This window comes from Colius striatus, chromosome 1 (assembly GCF_028858725.1).
Source record: "Colius striatus isolate bColStr4 chromosome 1, bColStr4.1.hap1, whole genome shotgun sequence".
Taxonomy (NCBI): Eukaryota; Metazoa; Chordata; class Aves; order Coliiformes; family Coliidae; genus Colius; species Colius striatus.
In genome coordinates, this window is record NC_084759.1 from 115,163,494 (window position 1) to 115,185,001 (window position 21,508).

Here is a 21,508-nt window from a genome sequence, read left to right on the forward strand (position 1 = left end):
TACAACCCACATGGAGCCCAGGAAGGCTGTGGAATCTACTTCTCTGGAGGTTTTCAAAACCCACCTGGACACATTCCTGTGCAACCTGATCTACGTGGACCTGCTTTAGCAGGGAAGTTGGACTGGATGATCTCTAGAGGTCCCTTCCAACCTCTACCATTCTGTGATTCTGTGAGAACACAGGGTAGACCCAACTCAGGTGGTAAGCAACTCTCCCTAGCAAACACACTGATCACCTTTCCAGTGGGGGACACTCTTCTCCAAAGTGTCTCTGGATATTCGCTGAGCAGCATAGCACAATCTGCCTCCTGCCTATGCTCCTGTTTTGTGGACAGCAAGGGTTGCTTGTAAGCAGGTTTGTGGGGACTGGTTTCACTGGTGCTCTGCCAAGGGTCAGCCCAGCTGTCCTAGGAATGCTCAAGTCTGGCCAAGTTGCTCTTGGAAGGGTCAGTACTCATCTGGAAGTCCAGTCCTAAAGGTCAAACTCTAGGGCACCCTCTGTGCCATGTTTTTTTATGTGCAAAATGTTAATTGCGGTCTTTGCTTTTCGGTTTTTTTTCAGAACTCCTTTGGCAGGGCACTCATAGTTTAATATGAGCCTCCAGGCACTCTTACTGTATTAATAATACTACATGAAGGTGCTGGACATAAACAGGAAAGGCCTTGGCATTCTTTCAAAGAACAAATGTTCCGCTCTTGATCCAGAAACCCAGTTGGTATTCACAAAATCATCATTAAAAAAATCAACAAACATTTCTTTAAAATCATCTTTAGTTGCCCAAACTGATCCACATACTTGCTCATACTGTTTCTTGGTATATCTGTAATTAGAGGGATGTAACAAACAGGTAAACAATTTGCCACATTTTTAATAAAATGATCAAGATCATGTTCAAAACCTATTTAACAAATACTTATCACATAAAATTATTTGCTGTAATTGTGGTCTCCTGGATTTTGATTTGTTGCCAGACAATATTATTTAATGCACTCAGAAATGAAGAATTGGTATTCCAGTGGCACAATATATCAAAGCAACATCAAAGCCATTTATAGCCTGTGTGGCTGAGTTACATATGAGGTTTAAGAAAATATTCTGTTTAAACACGCTTATTTGTGGGATTTTTTGTATTAGGCGTTATCAGGGATAACAATATTTCATTGGAGACAGATGACTATCCAGAAACATAATTAATCATGATTATTTATGTCATACCTAATTATCAGGAAAGAGCCCTGGGGATATACTTCAGTTATATTTCAGAACCTTCAGACTATAATTACTTTGCTTTGTATTAAATATTCTTTCCATACTCTTGAAGAAGTTTAGAACACATTTATAAGAAATAAGGTCAAAGTGATAGAAATAAGTAATGTACAATCAAATAATGGAAACAAGTGCATTTGGAGAAGTGCTAAATTATTATGAGAAAGTATAATAGTTTTATTCTCTTCATAACTGGGTAAGAGAAATGACTTTCTACTATAGTTTTTAATATGTGAGCACACTAGCATAACAGCAAGGGCCTTAAAACACAGACCTTTTAAAATTCTGTTAATGTAGTGTAAAGTGGATTAAAAGTTGGAAAAAAAAATGCAGTCTTACCTAAGGATCTGAATTCTCAAAGACTTTGCACGTGTAAATTTTGAAAGCTATTTTTCAGTGAGGACCTTTCATATTCTAGAGGAGTTTCATAGCTTCTGGTGTCGCTGTAAAAAATATTTAGATGCATTTCTGGCTCATTATTTATAACCCATTGTGTGTAATTAAAGCATTTAATGGGAGTTGTAAAATTAGGTAGGCAATGTACATGAGCATGTATGTGTGTAATTTACATTCCTGGTTGTTAACAATACTGAATACCTTTAAAATGAAGAAGGGATAAGACTGAATATAAGACCTCAAAACATGCACACACTCGTGTACCTAAGCTATAATTTTATTGAAGGGCATACCACACAACAAAGTCATTCCTGTATAAATGAAAACCTGGACATTTATTTTTACAAATAAGGGGTTTTTTCCCCTTGTTTTTGTTGATAAAAAAGAGAACAACATATTTTCAGCACCGCTATAGCTAGAGGCTGTTTTTGGGAACACGGCTCTTGCATAACAGATTTGCAGAACTATGTTGGAATGCATGTCATTATCTTGTCTGGGAAAGTAGGTTGGGGGGTGGATTAGCTTTGAGGATTTTTTTTGTTTGGGTTGTGCTTAGGAAAGTTATGTATGACCAGGCCCAAAATTCACAGTATATTTAGTTATTAGCTGTTAGAATATCAGCTTAGAGGTATTAATTCAGTATAGCATTTTGGTGTGTGCTTAATATTAAATTTGAAGTGCAGTGACATCAATTTACATGATTACTGCGATATATACGGTTAGACATAGTTTGTATCAGGACTAGAAGCCCCACTAGAGCTCTCATTGAACAGACTCATGCTGGCTTCAGTGAACTGCCCTGGGACTAGACGCTTACACCTAGCTGTCACATAGTGAGTGCTGTCTCCCCTTTAGTTTGTCAGGAGTGCTTTAGGATCTGGGTAGTTTCCCCCTTTAGGCCTAATCTTACATAGATCCCATTGACTTTGGAACTAAGATCCTCTAAAGCTCTTGTGACTTGTCCATGATCTAGTGAACAGAAAGTGATTGTCAGCCACGTAATTTCTGTATTTAATGCTCATGCCATGGTTTTTTAATGTCTATGTATTTCATGGCATGGTTTTGACACCTTTGCAAGAGTTTGACTTTACAAAACTTTCATTAAAGGGAAATTAAAGGATGATTCTTTTCACTAAATTATTCAACTTGCTTAAATAATAAGAAAAAAACCCACAGAGTGTTATTTTAAAATTATAAAAAGAAATGTCCCTTGTTAAGTTTCAAGGTCAACAATCTCCTCTTAACACTGCGGTAGACAAATACAGAAACTGTTTGCTAGTATTTAACGTAGAGCTAGCTCTCAGATAGAGTCCATTACAGTTTAATGACACTGCACTGTTGATCTAAACCAGGGATGGAAAACAACATGTATATTTGAACTGCCACCCTGTGTCTTCTGTGAGTAATCATACATGAAATTGAATGTTACATGGGGAAATAGTTCCTTAATAAATATCTGATTCTTTTCTACCTCCTATTCTGAAAAATATTTTTCCTCTGTTTGCTTCCTACCTGTAGCTGGACATGTGTGGTTTTTTTTCACCTATTATTTGAAATATCATTAGAACAGAAGACAAAGCATTTGGCTTATTGAACATTCAATTCATTAAACCAACTAATATTGCAAGCCAATGTTATGAATCGACCACTTTCACTTGGCTTCCCCCCCCCAACCCACTCCCGCTCTTTTTATCCACTTTCCTGAGATTTCTGAGCATTAGTGTCTAAGTAGTACACTGCTTGTTGATGCTGATGGACAGGAGCAGCCTTCCCTTAATAAAGCACTAAGGTAGAAACAATGATCTAGTGACTTTTAGAGAATATTAAATGTTTTCTTTTAATTTTTTTCTCTCAACTTACCACCCTCCAAAGGCAACCCCTAGGTAACACGCAGTGACATTTATATATCTCAAGTTGATTCAACTTACACTGAGGTGAGCTGAGGTGCTACCCTAAGCAAAATTCTGTGAAGCAGGGAGTGGTTGAAGTGAGAAGCTAGCTATCTACAAAAGGCTTAGGGGAGTTCAGCTGCCAGAAGCACCTGGGAAGTGAGAAAAGAAAAAATTAAAAAAGGAAGCGAATTCTAGAAAAGGGAAAGTAGTCTTCACCTAAGCTAAATAAGTCTTTTTTAAAAAAAAAAAAAATCTAGAAGGAACAGTCTTATGTTTGAGTGTAACACGTGTCAGTGGCTGATCTGATCCATGGGTTCTGCATAAGCTCCTAGGCCAGACCAGGCAAACACTTTAGGTATCACCATATCTGCTTTTCTCCATGTTGAAAGCTATTCCCTTCCTCCACCAATTTGAAATGTGCACCGTAGCCACCAGAAAGCTGCAGCTCAGTTCTGGCTGTCACTCTATGGCAGTAAGGAATAGTGAGCAGGATGTCTATGAGGTAAAGGAATCTGCCAAGCTGGAAAAAGGACCCTGGAGATCTGAATTTTCTGTAATTTTGATCTGACAGGCAGGGATAAATGAGACATGTAAGGCCTATATTTTCCAACAACACAGTGGAAGAAGGAGGATTATTATTTCATGCACATTGCACATGAAATGATCCACAATAGAAGTTTTTTACTTAGAGGTAGATGTAGAATGCTTTAACAAAATCTACTCTTCAAAAACAAATCCTCAGTATTGTTCAAGTGATGCTGGTAGGAGCCTATGGCATGTTTCTGAAATGTGCAAAAATGCACCCTGCTTCCACTAAAGGTTTTCGAAACAAAAAGACTTTTTTTTTTTTTGTGCCAAGAAGCTTAGTTTGTGTGTATGTTGCATTGTGAAAATTATGGCAACTTCTGTATTGTTACAAGAAATTATCCCTTGACCATTTATTCTTCCCAGTCCATTTATTATATTAAATCTTCTCTATCTCCTGGGGTTTCTTCTGCAGGAAGAGAGATTTGGCTCATGAAGTCCATCCTTGTGTTCTTGGTCTCTGTAGTTGTAAACTCTGGCGTGTCACTTCAGTCAGAAATCCACTCCAAGCATAAACTGGGAAAATAATCTAATTTCTTTCTAACAGCTGCAACCTCAGTGGGGAAAAAATACAAAGTGCTGGCAAATAATCTACTACATGTTTACAAATTCTTTTGCACCTTTTTATTTCAAGTTCTTAAATTGTAATTTAAAAATCCTGGTTTGGGTAACAGGAGACATTTTGTTAAATTAATTTTTTTATTTTTGAACTTACTGGTTCACTGAAAATTATCATCAAATTAGCAAGAACAAGCAACTGGAAGAGTTTTCTGCCAACTGTTATTGCCAAAAATTGTTTAAAGATAGGAAAGTGTCTTTATTTCTGAGATGTCTATACTAATTTTTCAGTTTATCTCCTTCTTCTGACCATTTATACTGTTATTAATTGTCGAATATATTGCTAAAGAACTCCAAATGGGTGTTTTTGTTATTCTTAAATGCAAACCAGAACCAATCAATAATTCTGTCTGCTGCTAAATAGACCTAGACTCTGAGTGGTGTTAGGAGTAGAGAAAATGAGAAATACGAGATTAACAAGTATTTTGATCACATTACTTGTTTAACTCAGCTAAAATTCAATAGTATTTTGTAGGATTAAACAGGAATCTTTAAGAAAGTACACATCAGAAGGTTAGTCTATGGTTTTTTCCTTAGTTTTTAACCTTCTAGGTTTTTTTTTATTTCAAACTCTTTGCAGGTGCCATACTCTCTTTTTCACATAGCTATTGTGTTCATCCACTTTCTGTAGATATTCAGCATTAAGTACAGCAGGTACTCAGGTAGCCAGTGCAATCATTTTGAAGACCCTCACCAGAACCTATTGAAGCCAAAAGAACATCCTTCATTGGCCTCAGCAAACATGTTGTTTAGAAAAAAATTTCCAATGTCAATTGAACATTGTGATTTAAGTCTTTCAAGTGTAAACTCAATAGCTGCATATCGCCTTCTCTTTATGTCATTACATCTTATTGCAAAAGGTCAAAGCAGTAGAGAATGATGCATTTTGTTTTATTAGGAAGTAGCAGAAAAGGAGCTGTTGCTTAGGTTTGGTTTGTACTGACTGTTACTCTCAAAGTCACTAAAACACAGCGTGGAAATTAAAACATAGAAAGGAAATATAATAATTGTGAGTTGCTGCCCTTATCTACTGAATAATGGATCTTTTCTAGAAGCTGTGTTTCCTGCAACTGGTGACAAACTCTGGCTGAACATGTCTGAACCTTAGAAATGTCTTTTTTTTTTTTTCAAATTGGATCTTTATATCTGAATAATTATGAAGTCTCCACAGCAGGGAACTTTCAAATCAAACTTATGCATAGGAGCAAAATATTAATTCAACAAACATGATATAAGATAACATATCAGTTAGTTCATAACTGGCTCCTTTACAACTGTAGCATTCCTTTCCTGACCCACAAATGTCATTCAAGAACAGAAAGTATTTTCTACTCCCTAAAATGTAGAAACTTTACATCTCTACATCCCAAAGCCTGCATTTTTATAATTGTATTCCAAACTGCAGTAAAATGTTGAAAATTCAAAATCCCCAATGAAAAAGGGCACTTGCACAAAGTTTAATGTTAAGCATAGCACTGTTCTTTTTGCTAAAATTGAAGCACTCTGCATGAATTTAGACCTTTTTATTACTCGTGATATATTTTGAAATAAGAGCTTATTTTGAAACTAAGAATCAAAGCATTTATTTCTGGGAAATTTGAAACCCTCTACTTTTACCATACCTCCCCCTGCCCTCCCCTGCCAAACCCCAAACTCTGCTTTAGAATTTCTCAAGCTTAAGGGATTGGTGTGTTCTTTCAGGATATTTTTTAGTAGCACTGCTTTTCTGACTGCAAGGGCCTGGCATAGCGGTTGCCCCAACCCTGATTTAGGTTCTAGATGTTGTCAATGTAAATAGAGAATAATAACCCATAATACTCGTAATAGATAAAGAAAAAAGAAACAAGGAAAGTATAAGTTAGTTTAAGTGTAGGCAGCAGCGTGCCTCTGAACTTTCAATTCTCCGTGTGGTCAGGTTCCATTTAGCATTTAGACTGCTTTCATACTATATGTTATTCTTGGGCTAACAAATATTTCTTATTCTCCTTAAGGATGAATTTTAGGTGTGAATGAACACAAAGAGAATGTGCATGAGAAGTCTGACTTCAGGAGTTGCTAATCTCTTCAAAAACATTTTAAAAGTAGCTTAGATAAGAGGAGGTAAAAAACCTAGTAAAGTAATGAGACGCTAGTAGGAGAAAAGGCTTTGAGGGCCTCATCTCAGAAGAAATAGCTAAAATTCACTATTGAACTAGCGGGGAAAGAATGCTAACCAGAAAGAAAAAAACAAATCCTGACTGTTTTGATAATGTCCTGATTTATGTACTGCATCAGGGGTCTCTTTTTGTTTCCTCATCTTTCCAGACCTGTTGCTGCAGATGAAGAAGATTTCTGGAAAGGATGTGACCAGCTGGAATTAACCCTGTGCCCATGAATTAAGCAACATTCCACTGAAAAAGATAAAAAAGATAAAAAAGAGAGAGCTAGAGTACAAGAGGGACAAATAAAATAACATGCTAAGTCACTTGGTAGACTGTGGTCTTTTCTTAGCCAGAAACAATGATGATCATTTAGCTGCTGTTATATGAAAACGAACAAACTAATCCTCTAAAAACCAAAACACCAAGGGCAGAAAAAAAGCATGGAAAATAAACATTTTATTATCTAGCCAGTTAAAATGCCTTCATTATGTGGACATCCATGTGAAGCTTGAAACTAGCAGTGTTAAAAAAGTGGGAATAGGATGTTTCCCATTTGAAATAGACACGGGTCTTTCAGATTGCATGTAGGTGTTTCTGCAGCCAGCTTACAGGGAGTGCAACCAGCACCCAATGAGTTTGGCCCATGTGAGACCACAGCATAGACCACGTGGTGCTGCCAGGCAGTCCCTCCTCAAATGATTATCTAGTGCTCTGTCGCTTTGCCAACTCTATGAGTATTTCTGAGCTTAAATTGATCCAAAAACACTCACAATGACCTACTTGCAACAAACCAATCAAAATTAATTACAGAGATAATAAAGGTACGTTAGAAACTGGCATAGATTTTCTTAGTCACTTCCTTGGATTTCCATTTCTTTGGTATTCAGAAACGTTCTCAGCTGCCAAGCACATGACAATATCTGGGTAAAGTGAGTGAGCAGAGCTGTGTCATCAAAAGAAGCCAAAATATTTCACACTGACTGTTCAACTGGCTGCTTCTAGATTAGAAAACAACTGGCTGAAAACAGACTACATTGGGTTATGCTACATATGAATGCATATTTAAATGGCCTTGAAAGCCATGCTAAAAGAACTTGTGTACAGGTGCCTCTGAAAGCATGCTGATGCCAGAGAATACTGACCTGACCTCAGCATGTGGTCCTGACTGCATAGCATTTACTAATAATGATATAGTGGTGCTCCTGTCTTTCTTGTGGTTTTCCTGAACCCGGTGATACTGCTGCCTTGAGCTCTATCTGAGTCAGTAGGAGAAAAAACATTCAGGAGCTTAACTCATTTTTCCATTTCAATGCAACTTGAGTCACCTTTCCTTACTGTTAGTGGCTGTTAGCAACAAGCCGTCCAACTTTACTGAAGTCTCATTGCTCACAGGGTCAGGAAAAGCTATGCTTTTCTTTTTAACCTAATACTAAACTCCCTTTACTAGACTGAGCTGTTACTGGATGGCAGTAGTATAAGAAAACTGGAAGTGAGAAATGGAGTCTAGAAATTAAGAGTGAATTTGGGAAAGCAGTCAAAAATATGGAGGGACACAAATACAGCAAAATAATTTAGGCAAGAGAGAGGTGTATAGGAATGAGCAAAGAAATCTATGTGTTTAAGGAGTACAGAGCTACATGTCTTCCTGAGGAAAACAGGAGACTACTTATATGTGTTCAAAGATTAGGGTGGCATGGAGAGAGCTGGAGAAAGTTTACATGACCTAAGATGAGAGGCTGAGGAAGGACAGCCGGACAAAGCAGCAGAGTGAAATGAATTCCTTTTACTTTTATAGGCTCCTGGCATGGCCCAAGATATATTATTTAGTCATTTTCTTATTACTTTTGTTGTCCCCATTTTGTGGAGTTGTTGGGCCAGGAAATATTAATCCAAGATTGTGAGGGCATCAAAGGGCTTTGAGGGTATGACTTATATACACAGCAACATAGTTAAAACCTGTCCATCTACATGTTTTTGAGGATACACACTGTTCGGTGTGTATCTCTGGGGAACAGCAAGACTGAGAAGCCCAAGTGTCTCAGCTAATAGATTTGGAGACTGTAGCGCAGGCAGCAGAGACTCAGATGATCAGGATGGAATCTCCAATTCTGAGAACCTAACCCCAGAGGATATGACAGTTTATCCCTATTTCTGTTTGTAGACTTAGAGAAAAAGATAGGAGTCTGAGTATGTGCAGGTCATGTATGTGCATTTGTAAATCTGGTGCAATGGGAGTTTGCAACTGTGAGCAGTTTCTGGGACAAGTCAGTAATGTGTTTAGGAGAAGAAAAGGCTGCCAAAAGCAAAGAATATGTCTGACGATGTCTGACGAGAGGCTGAAATTAGCATTTTTGTGGCTATGAAAAGGGTGATAGGAGAGATGGAGCGAGGCAGAGGAGAAGTAAGCACAGGGAGCCACAAAATGAGAAGCATGAAATCAAGAAAAAAAGCTCTAAAAGGAGCGATAAGTGCTGAAAATGAGAGGGAAGAAAGAAAAGAGTAAGGTAAGATAGGAAAAGAAAGAACAAAAAAGGGCAACAAATTCTGCACGGACAGAAAAAAATTACCTTAAGGAAAAATTAATGAATATCTGGAAAGATAAAAGATGACAGAGAAAAAAAGAACAGAACAAAGTGAAGTAGCAAAGAGAAAGAGGGAGACAAAGTACATGCAAACGAAGATTTTAATTAGCACAAAGAATAGAGATATCTACAAAAAAAAAAGGTTATGGATGAAATATCAGACACTCTTATTTATGTAGGTCCCTTCAGGCTTAGGTTTTTATGTCTCTTTTTCATTACTGACATTTTAAAGTTGATAGCAATTCTCTCCTTTTGGTCATTCTGGCCATTTCCCATTCCCCACATACTCCGTGTGACTATGTATATCATTACTCCAATAACACAGAATGATGAAATCCACATTTTTCCATGTTTATATTTATATCTTTGCTCATTTTTTATCGTTGTTTTCTACTGACACTGATTCCCTTGTTAAAACAAAATTTTTGTCTGTACTGACTGCAGCTTTCTGGATGACAACTTTTTTATCTGGAGAATTTTTTTTGGTAGAACTGTTGGCACCCAGTCACTGTGCATTTCTTCTGCAGCTCTCAGCACCACTTACCATGCATACCTCTCAAGGAATGACATGTCTCTCTAAGGAAACAAGAGTTGTGAAAACTTATTCAGGCTACGTTTGCCATGAGTTTGTTCACAGACAATATGTTTTATGAATACTGTTGTAGTTTATTTTTCACAAAGATGACTCCTGTTAATTTACTTTTGTCAAACAGCACAGAATCATCAGGTCCCATTCCAGTCCCTGCCATTAGCACAACCTGTGGGTTTGAACTCCTGCTCCCCCTCTCCTCTGCCCTAGTGAGGTCTCATCTGGAGTCCTGTGTCCAGTTCTGGGCTCCCCAGCTCAAGAGGGAGAGAGAACTTCTGGAGAAAGTCCAGCACAGGGCCACCAAGATCGTCAGGGGACTGAAGCATCTTCCTTATGAGGAAAGACAGCAGGAACTGGGGCTGTTTAGTCTAGAAAAGAAGAGACTGAGGGGAGATCTTATTAATATTTATAAATATCTAAATGGTGGATGTCAGGAGGTTGGGGCATCCCTTTTTTCTATTGTAGATAGTAACAGGACAAGGGGTAATGGGATGAGGCTGGAACACAAAAAGTTCCTTTTAATCATAACAAAAAACTATTTTACTGTGAGGGTGATGGAGCCCTGGCACAGGGAGAGTGTGGAGTCTCCTTCCTTTGAGGTCTTCAAGACCCACCTGAACATGTTCCTATGTGACCTGATCTAGGTGGACCTGCTTCTGCAGGGAGATTGGACTAGATGATCTCTACAGGTCCCTTCCAACCCCTACCATTCTATGATTCTGTGATTCAAGAAATTGGATTACATCTGTCTCAAAAACATGTCTAGTTAACAGTGATAAAATATAATGACAACCTGAAAACCCCTGGTAACTTATTTTTCCTGTTTTGAAAAGCCTGACATGCTTTGTATTGTAACTTCCTCCAATTCCCTGTTCTTTTTAGGGAAGCTAATGTAAACAGAGAGACAAAAGGTGAACAATAGACCTGCCTTCAGCATCTGGATGGCAGCATGGATTTGAGTGCGGTTTTAAAAGAGGAGCACAGGTTTGCTGTATGGTTGTATGTTATGCTTTTACAGGCTTTGATTGAATTTGATATGCACTATGAAAAATTCCTAATGTAAACTTTGCATGGAAGGAGTGTAACAAAGGGACCATTTTTCCCATCTCATTAAACCATATGGTAAACTTGGGATTGCAACTGTGTGAATTTTAAATGTTGTAACCAAAGGGATGACCCCACAATACGCATGTGCACTTGAGCAAGCTACACTTTAGCTACCACAGGAGTAAATCACATAGTCACAGAATTTCAAGGGCTAGAAGGGACAGTGAAAGATCATCTAGTCCGACTCCTGTGCTAGAGCAGGCCACCTAGAGAAGGTGACAGAGGAACTTGTCTATTTGGGTTTTCAATATCTCCAGAGAAGGAGACTCCACAACCCATCTGGGCACCATGTTCCAGTGCTCCATCACTCTCACAGTGAAAAAATCTTCCTTGTATTTCTTTGGAACCTCTTATGTTCCAGCTTGTACCCATTGCCTGTTGTCCTACCACTTGACATCACTGAGAGAAGCCTGGCTCCATCCTCCTGACACCCATCCTTTACATATTGGTAAACATTAATAAGGTCACCCCTCAGTCTTCTCCAAGCTAAAGAGCCCCAGCTCCCTCTGCCTTTCATCATAAGGGAGATGCTTCAGTCCCTTAAACGTCTTTTTGGCCCTGTGCTGAACTCTCTCCAGCAGCTCCCTATCCTTCTGGAACCGAGGGACCCAGAACTGGACGCAGTATTCTAGATATGGTGGTAGCAGAGACTTTGGCACCAAATAAGTCCTGGAAACTTGTGTGACAAGCTTGTGCCACCTTATCTTCACCCCATGGGTCCTGTAGTTGATTACACATGAGTGAGAAGCTGTAACTAGCCATAAATAAGAGACAGGGTGTCTGAGTGGCATGATTATTCCCAATGTGCATTTTCCCTTCAACCTCAGAGGCAGCAAAATTACACTAGCCTGAAGTACATGTCATGCAGAGCAGGCTTTACTTCTGCCTGGGCACTCTACCTCTGAGTACAATGGGAAGAAACAGCCAAGACTTGCACTTTTGAAGGCATGTGAGAAACTGGACACGCAGCTTCTATTGAGTTTTAACAAAAATGATGCACCTTGCAATTCAATCATGAGAAGTGCTGAGCTTATCCTAAGTCCATGGACTTCACTTAAGGTGAAGGTTCTGCTAATTTGACAGGGTCACCCGGGATATCCCATGAGAAGACCTTGCCTCTTAGACCTTCTGTCACTGCCACCAACCTTCACATATTGCTTTTTTATGTGATGCTGCTGGAGTTTTCTCAGTATCTAGGCTACACTCCTCCAAACCAAAAGGAAGGAGCCCCTGGGCTGCAGTGAGCTGTGGACAAATCTTGCAAGGAGTTATCTCTTCTGAACGAAAGGAACGGACTATGCCAATGGAGAGCAGATGGAAAGAGAGAGCTCCAACCAGTCAGCTCACATTTCAACTTTTGAAGCATTATCAGCCAAAAGAAAAGCCTGGGAACACAATCTTCCATCAAAGCTCTCCTGCAGGAACATGGTTTCAGGCCTCTCTGTCAAGTCATAGTAGATGATCGGCATATTTGTAAGGATATAATTTCTTTCCGTACTTGTTCTGTATGGGACTGATGAGAGGGAAATACAGTTAAGGGGAAAAAATGTATTAAAACCTATAACAGATGGATGCTTTCCTGTTTAGGATGTAGCTACTGACTGCACTGGGTACTGTTGGATTTACAGAGAAATAGAGACTTGGTTATCATCACCATAGGTAAGAACTACTTGAAGACTGTGAAGGTGTGTAAAGGTCATACATGTCACACATACAACATCCTTATATGGCTGTTATCCCATTAAGTTAAAGGAATAGCTGTTTTCCTGTTTCCACTCTTCTAACTATGTAATTATATTTCTGTATAAAGGGAAGAGTGTAGGGTTTTTTACATATACACATACACATATATGTGTGTGCATGTATTTAAATAGCTCTACTGCAAGAAAACCAGCCTGGCTAAACTGTTCATCTGCCTCTGGGAGATTTTGTATTAAGCCTTGTGTTCTTACCAGCCTCACAATGATCTCAGATAAGCAAACTGCACCTCTGTGAATAGAAGAAAATCTATTGTTCTGATGTTTATCTATTTGCATATTTAGAAAGAAGTGTAATCTCATTCTCTATTCATTGTCCTGTTTTATTCTTCAGTTTATCTCTGAATACATTTTCTTTGACCATCTCTCTGATGCAGATACTTAAACTAATCTTAATGAGTGGAAACCCACTTGTTAGTATGAAAGCTGCTTAAAGAAGCAAGGTTTTCTTTTTTTGTGTAGGCTTTTCTTATTCTTAACTGTAATGATCTCATTCCCTAAAGTGTCTGTGCCTCCATTATTAAATCCTATTAATTACTTGTATAAATAATACCCCCCAAAAGTTCTAATCTGTGCTGAAACACTGCAAACCAAACCTCAGACAGAGAGGAAACAGTCTTCATGTTTTCTTTTAAAAGGAAGCAGAAATATTCCACTTAAAGCTAAAGACAATATTACGCTGGATTCGCCATTATGCTGGTACTTTACTCTTTTTGTCCTACCAAGAAGGAATAAACCTGTCCTGAATAAACACTGGAGATGTCTTACCTTGAAATATTGAGATACTTGTGGCATGAATTGGGAGTTAAGGTCATAGTGCCCTTGTGCAATAAGCAAGTTTTTTTTTTCTGTAGCACCCAGTGATTGGACAAGAGGTAAGGGACATAGGCTGGAACACAGGAAGTTCCACTTGAACACGAGGAGAAGCTTCTGTCCTGTGAGAGTAAGGGAGCCCTGGCACAGGCTGCCCTGGGAGGGTGTGGAGTCTCCTTCCTGTGTGAACCTGCTTTAGCAGGGGTTTTGTACTAGGTGATCTCTAGAGGTACCTTCCAATCCCTACCTTTGTGTGATTCTGTGTAATGCCAAAGCTGGAGTGCTGACTGTGGTATTTTTAGTTGGAAATACTGTAAGTTTGTCTTGAATTTCTCAAAGACCACTACAGAGCAGAACAAACTCATAGAGACGCAATACCTAAACAGCAATTACACCATGAGGCTCTGAATCAAAATTTCACTACCATGCAGTTGTAGACAGAAGCATTGGAGTCGCAACAAGCATCAGCAAGTTGACACTGAACTCACTACAAATGTAAAAGGTATTATTACTGCATGTATGAGCTACAATGTGATGCCACCTATGTAGTACCCATGTAGGGGGTGGAAAAGAGGGGAGGGGAAATCGGAGAGAAAGAAGCAGCGTGCAAGTAGCCCAAAATTCATTTCCACTCGTCTATGAATTAAGCCTTCAGGTAGGTGTGTATGGCTGGGCAGAGAGTCCAGGCAAAGTGTATACCATGCTCGGAGAAAGGACTGCTGGACTTTGTCTTGAAGTCCTCTAGAGCCCCACAGCCCTGGGGCAGGAAAGAGGGATTAAAGTCAAATGTCCAGACGACACAGTAACAGGAAGAAAGCTGTACTTACATGCTCCTGTATTGTATGATCTAAGTATTTTGCTTTACTAGGGCACAAATAATTCTGTTTATCGTTGTTTCTAAACTGAATGTTTTGATCTTCTTTTCCTTTAGCAGTTTTCCAGTTCTAAATATGGAGGCTGACCATTTCAGCAGGTTGCCTGTGTTGTTAGGCGCTTGGTAGTTCCTAATTTTTCCATGCTTTTTGTGAGGACTTGAATCTTCATCTTAAATAATTTTAAGCAGCACCTTCTAGACAGCTGACACTTTTAGCATCACTGACACTGACGACACTGGACAGAAAGAAACAGGAACTGATCCCACACAGAATTATTGTGGTGGAACTGAGCCCTTGCTCCACTGAAAGCTGATCTGATGCCTCTTGTCAGGGAAGAGTCTCCTTGCCATGTCTCGGGGAGCCTGGCTCGATGTGTCCGGCACGATGTGTTATCAGCACAATGCCTCTGTTTCCACTTCTGGCAACACACAATGAGGGCAGGGATAAACAAACTGCCTGGTGCAGAGATGATCCTCTTGGTTCTCCTACTAAATATTTTGTTTGAATCAAGTTCTAGGCTCGATAAGATTGGCTCCAAAGCTCCTGAACAGTCTGCATGAGTGAGACGACAGACTCAGCTCAGCTAAACTCATCACTCTCACGTAAGCCATCACTTACCACCCCAGTCCTTTGGGAATAGAGAATATGCATGCAAAGGAGTGCTTGGTAGCTTTAGTGGTGTCTCTGAATAACACATTTTCTTTTCTGTTGTATCAGCTGTTGCTTTTCCTCTAGGCCCTTCCCCCCTTCCTCTACAATTTTTCTAGCTTGCTTCCTCTTGTGGCTTTAACAGGAGATGAGGTTGAGGGAGGCAGAAGAAGGAACAATTGCTCAGAGGGGCTATCAGGTGTCTGAATTCTACCTGTGCAGATAAGTAGATATGGTAAAAAATGTTTATTGGAAGCAGCTTTGTGTTAGATTGTATCAGCTTGTTATAACTGGGAAATTTTGCAGGAAATATTGATTTTAATCCTATTTAATTTTGAACAAAGTGGAAAGTAATGAAGCAACTTCCTTGCTTTCTGCAACACAATGTTTTCAAAAGGCTGAAGCTGATCAGACTGGAACTCCTTGGCTCCATTTTAAAATGGATTTCACTAAAATTTTGCTTTTGAATGAAAAACTAAAAATGACAAATGTCAAAATAGAAAGTAATATTTTAATTAAAAACATTTGTAGGGCAAATTCTAAAAATAAAGATTCTGTTCTGATCTAATATGGAAAGATTCAAAATCCTGAGCTGTCTCTGAGACAGAAATTCTGGCTCCTACATAGCTCTGATAATATCCAGAGCTCAAGTATAGCATTGATCCTGGATTCCTTGACCAGTAAAACAGCTTGTGTGTGTGTGTGTGTGTATGTCTGTTTTCTGCAGATGGCTTTCATCCCTCTTTATCATAGCAGTTTTCAATATCAGCCAAAAATATCTGCACAAAAGCCTCTGTTATGTCTCCAGGCTTGAACACTGGCCAATGTTACATACAGTAACTCAGTATCTTGAATGGCTGTCTCTTGCATTATACTGACATAGCCTGAGTTGGATAAAATGCAGTGTGTAAACTGAAATTGAATAAGCTATAAAGACTTAAATTATTCATTTGGGAAGTATGTTCTGAGTGTCACCAAAACCCTAAAGATCAGGGAAAAATAAATAAAAGCATTTTCTCTTTTGTTATTGTCTTTTATCTTTGCTTACTGAACCCTGTGCTGAGCATCCAGAAAGGTCCTGCGAGGGGCAGAGGACTTGAATTTTCCATTATGCTGTTGCCCTGTGGCAGCATTTGGTATAGGTGAAGTGCCTTCTAAAAGCAATCTCTGCACAGGGCATGCAAAATTTGTCGCAGCTTGAAAGCTACACATTTTTGCTTATCATTACTGTAGAAATAAAACTTCCTTTTAGACTTTGCGACAACAATAGGGATTCCAGATGCAGTTTTCTATTACAGACCAGCAACAACACATATTTTCAAGAAGTAAATGCCATTTTCCATCCCAATGACCCTATGTAATTCTATGACTACACATATTCTCTATTTTAGGATCAATATATCAAATAAGAGGACTGGTTGTTTGAATCCCCTACAATACAAGGGGAAAAGGGTGCTGTTTTTTAGAATAAGATGTTGACTGAAGTACTTAGACCACTCTAAAGTATACTTATTAGTAATTTTTAAAACTATCATCTTGTAGTCACCATTTACTTTCCATTGCCTGTAGTTTGTGAAGTGGGAGAACATACACCTTGAGAAAACAAAGCTGAAACTACCTACTCATCACTCTACCCATTTTTACTTGCAGTACAGACAGGTTTCCTGGTGCATATATCTGCTAAGCCATACTGTTCTTGCACAGTGCTGGGAGATGGGCTGCTCATAGTGATTGTGCAGCCTGGTCAACATCAAGCTTTCCCAAATGGTTGGATATTCTTGTACTGCAGGATCTGTTGATGTAATGGGGAACTCAGACCTCCAAAACTGTCCTTGCAGCTCAAACAGGTTCTCCTTGCTGCAGCCCAGTCAGTGAGTAGGATATGGCTCAGTTAAAACAAATTCTACACAGTATTTGAAGCATGAGTGGGCTCCAGTAGGGACATTCTCACCCCTCTCATTCAGCTAAGCTCAGGAGATCCCTGGTTATGCAAAGGACTGTAGAGTTTAAAGCACTTTCACACCTCTGGATTATGTTTGGAAGAGAACACTCTCATATACCTGAGAGCTTCAAGCCACTACAGAAGAGGGCAGTTTAGGCCTGGAAGTGAACAATGTTTTGGATTAGAAACACATCTATAAGCTGTGGAACAACTGTTTTTTCTCTATCCAGATGGCAATGCTGCCACACTGGAGTGCCATATTGGGAGTGCACTGACTTCCCACAAGCTGGAAGCCTGTCAGCAGAGAGAGACCAAGCAGAAGAGGTGGCTTACCTCTGTTCTCCTTCACTGAGATGGAGAGGCTAGAGCAGGAAGGATGAGACAGGGTTTTCAGATGTAACACCTCAAGCCCACTGTATGATAGGGAATTCTTCTCTGTTATGGGAGCATGGGAGCAGCCCTGTTCCAGCCACCTGTATCATTACTGAGGCAATGGATGATATAGCTTGCCTGCTATTTTCTGAGTGCCAAATATACTTTTGGGAGAGAATGACAGGTGGGTGTGGAAAAACGTGACTACTGTAATTGTCTCCTATTAGCTTAAATAGTTCTCCCTCTTTTCTGCACATTGATCCAACCTTAAGACAAGGAGTGGAGTCAGGAAGATGTTATCCAGGGCTGGTTCACAGAATCTTAGAATCGTGGAATCATGGTTGAAAACGACCTTTATGTTTTATTTGTTTGTTTGTTTGTTTATCTACTTGTTTTAAACTGGAAATTAATATTTAGACTATCCAAGATTATATGTAGTTTTAATGAAACCAAATCATTCAACCCTTTTCTAATTTCAACCAGTCCTTAGGAAGCTCCCCTCACCATGCTAAATGCTTAGATTCAAATGACATTTCCCTGTTCACAAAAGCAATGATTTCTTATGTGATCTGTGTCACTGAGAAAAGTGACATAATTCTTGGGAGGGATAGGATCTTGTAGGTTAGATTATATGAGTCTTGAATCTTATTATTCTGGGTAGGTTCCTCATATTTTTTTAATATTTTCATCATATTCCACTGAAGGCTTTGATGTACATTCCACAGCAGATTAAACTGTGAAAGGCGAAGCAGTTTTCACCTCTAGCTTCCACCTTACACCTTTCTGGGAAACTTCTGCCCTCACAGTATAGACTGTGGGATGTCTCCTAGAGCCATACATTTAACAACCAGGATTATTAAAGCAAATCTTAACCCATTTTGATTCATGGCAACATACCATCCTGCAAAATGTGAAAGTCAAGAGGTGACTCAAAAGCTACTGAGACACCTTAGCTACAGGGGCAGCAGCTTTCAGGAGAGTACAGAGTGGACAACAAGGGAGTGGAGATCACTTCAAGCATCAGGATATTAATCTGACAGTAAATGTGTAGCAAGATCCTTAAAGCCTCTAAAGAACAAAAATTACAAGAGTGCAAAATATTTATATAATTGTTACCCTGTAATTATAATGTTTCTTTCCTCATAGTGCCTGCACACTTTCTTGATGTAATGACAAGGATGGCGTTGCAAGCTTAAGCCATCTTCAGCTCTTTCCTGAATTTTCCAATAACATTCCAGCATGAAATCCAAAGGAAGGACTGCAACATTGTCTGTCATATTTAGCTGCTGTGAAAGTGTATGACATTAAAGCATAGGGAGGAAAACAAAATCTTAAAAGCTGATAATCCCTGCACTTTGTTGGTTACAGAAAAGCCAGGTTAATCTCAAAATACTGATGCTGTTTCTGGTACTGACATACCATCTGCTCTTCTTCATGCTAGAGGTGACCGGATATGAACTTTAAAGCCCCTCTTGTAGGTGACATTTGTTTCTTTAGACATTTTACCTTCATGTAAACATGCTTTTCTTTTCCCTTGCAAAAACCCATTTGGTTCAGCGATGTTGTAATTAACCCATGTCAGTGGATGCTAGGGGTTGGCTTAGATTTTTTGTGATCTCTCTGGAAAGGTTTTGGTAGGCTCTGATGCCTAGTTCTCAGGTGCAACAGTACTCTCTCTTGCTATTTTGGCATCCTGTTCACCTTGTTCCCAAGTGATAGACAAAGCAAGCAAGACTGAATTTTGGCAGTTATGAATAGGAAGGGGAGAAAACGATCTTGCTGAAACCTGCTTAATGCACTTAGAGAAGCTGGCCCAAGGACCGATGGGTAAAACCTCAGGAATAAGTTGCCTTTTACAGAAGGAAGTTGTATGAGGATAACACAGTGACATTTTGAACAAAAGCTAATATTAAGCCTAGCCAGACTGCAAGAAACCCATAAATTCCACTATTTCTGCAGTAGGACACATTTTGAATGCAGTTGCCTGACAAAAATAGAATGGAATTAAAAAAAAAAAAAAATTACTTTGCCTTGAAGGAAAAAAACTCAACAAATTATTTTCTGAGAGCAGTGCTGCACCTTACTTTAGAAAACATCTTATTTTTGATATTTTCTGTAGCAATAAAGCAATTTATTTAAACTTCTATCAACCCACAACCCAATTTTCCTTTCTCATTGCAAGTGCTTATGAACACATTATGCAGGATTTTTCTGTGTATAGAGACATGAATATAGCTTCCTTAACTAATGGGATTGCCCGTTTTATGCTAGATACGCATTTAACACATCCATTTGTAATACAATTATTGATGCAATAGATTAAATATGTGAACTACAAAACCATACAAGAAATTAATTCCCAGTTACTGATAAGGCTAGAAGGATTCATGTAGACTAGGAGGAACTAACACAACAGAGAGAAAATGTAAACTGTGACAGTATTTCTTGCTTATCAACATTATGGGAATAAGGCTGTATGCCAAAAATAGACTTGTTTTGGAGTCATATTAAACCACACTGGTTTAAATAAGCACACATTCAAGTGTGTTTGTAAATACTTTAAAAAAACCCAGTTTTATGATTACAGAGTCACCTTAGCAAAAAAACAGGAAGTGTCAGAATTAAAATAATGTTGAAGATAAATCTGTCCCCTCCATTGTATCTGTGTATTATGACATAGTTGCTAATGACATAGTCACGTTTTGACTTTTTTACAAACAGCTATACTTCATTCATCATGCAAGATGGATGCTGCTCACTTAATCAGCAGTTATTCAATCTCTTGTTTACTCCTTATCATAATAAGAGGCCTCAAGCCTTATTTACTGCACACGAGTCAAATCACTCTCTAAAGACAGAAGTTTTGGTCACCTCCTGGGCTTTTCTATTGAGCTTATCCCTGTGGTATCTGAACACTTTGCAATGAATGTATTTATGTATACAAGACTGTTGTGAGAATAAGGGATATTATTAGCCTTATTTTACAGATTCACAGATGAAATTTTGGTTTTCCAGTCTGAGGCACCTACATCCACATTCTTCCAGTGTGCTCAGCTTTATCTGTTTAAAACAGAGTTCAGGTCCTATTGAGCTCAGTTGCAGATGCTATACTCAGCATTTCAGCAAATCAAGCCCCAGGCTATGAAGTCAGATACCCAGAAAATAAAACATGCAGAATTACTTTCTGCTTGGAGAAAGTTTGCTCTTTGCTATTTCTGACTTCTTGTCCGATCCATTCCTTCTCCCTGACCTTTTCCACCTCTGACTACTGCCTTCTCCTCTCAGGCCTGGGAGGGGAATGAGGGTCAGTCACAGCCAAAAGATGTCTGGGCGATGCAAAAAGCAGCATGCAGAGAGTGGAGAGCAGGAAGGGGTTCAAAGGAGTGATTTAGAAACTGCCTGGACAGGTTGTCATCATGTTAGCAAAGCCAAAGCTCATCTGGAATTGATACTCATGAGGGATGTCAAGGAAAGCAAAAAGAGCTTCTATGCTATGTTAGCAGTAAAAGGCTGAACTTCAGTTATATATACATACACAAATACACACACACACATAAAGAAGTGATTTGAACTAAACTAAGAGAAGACACATCTGACCTGCGAAAAGGAATATGCATGCGCACACAGATTTACATCATTATCTAAGTAATTTTTAAACCTCAAAAGTCTTTGCATCCTTCGCTAGATGCAGTGATATAAATATTAGTGCATGCTTATTGAAGCAAATGCTGAAATTCATGTTGGGTGATATCTCACTTTTAGAGTAGAGGTCTCTGCAGAACCACGGTCAGCACTGGAAAGTTGAAATACTGCCATGGTATCAGGAACCTTTACAATCTCCCTGAATCCTTCTTCTAGCAGGGAATATCCTTAACATTAAAGGTACTTTGCATGAGCAAATGGGCTGCAGTGCTCTCAAAGCAT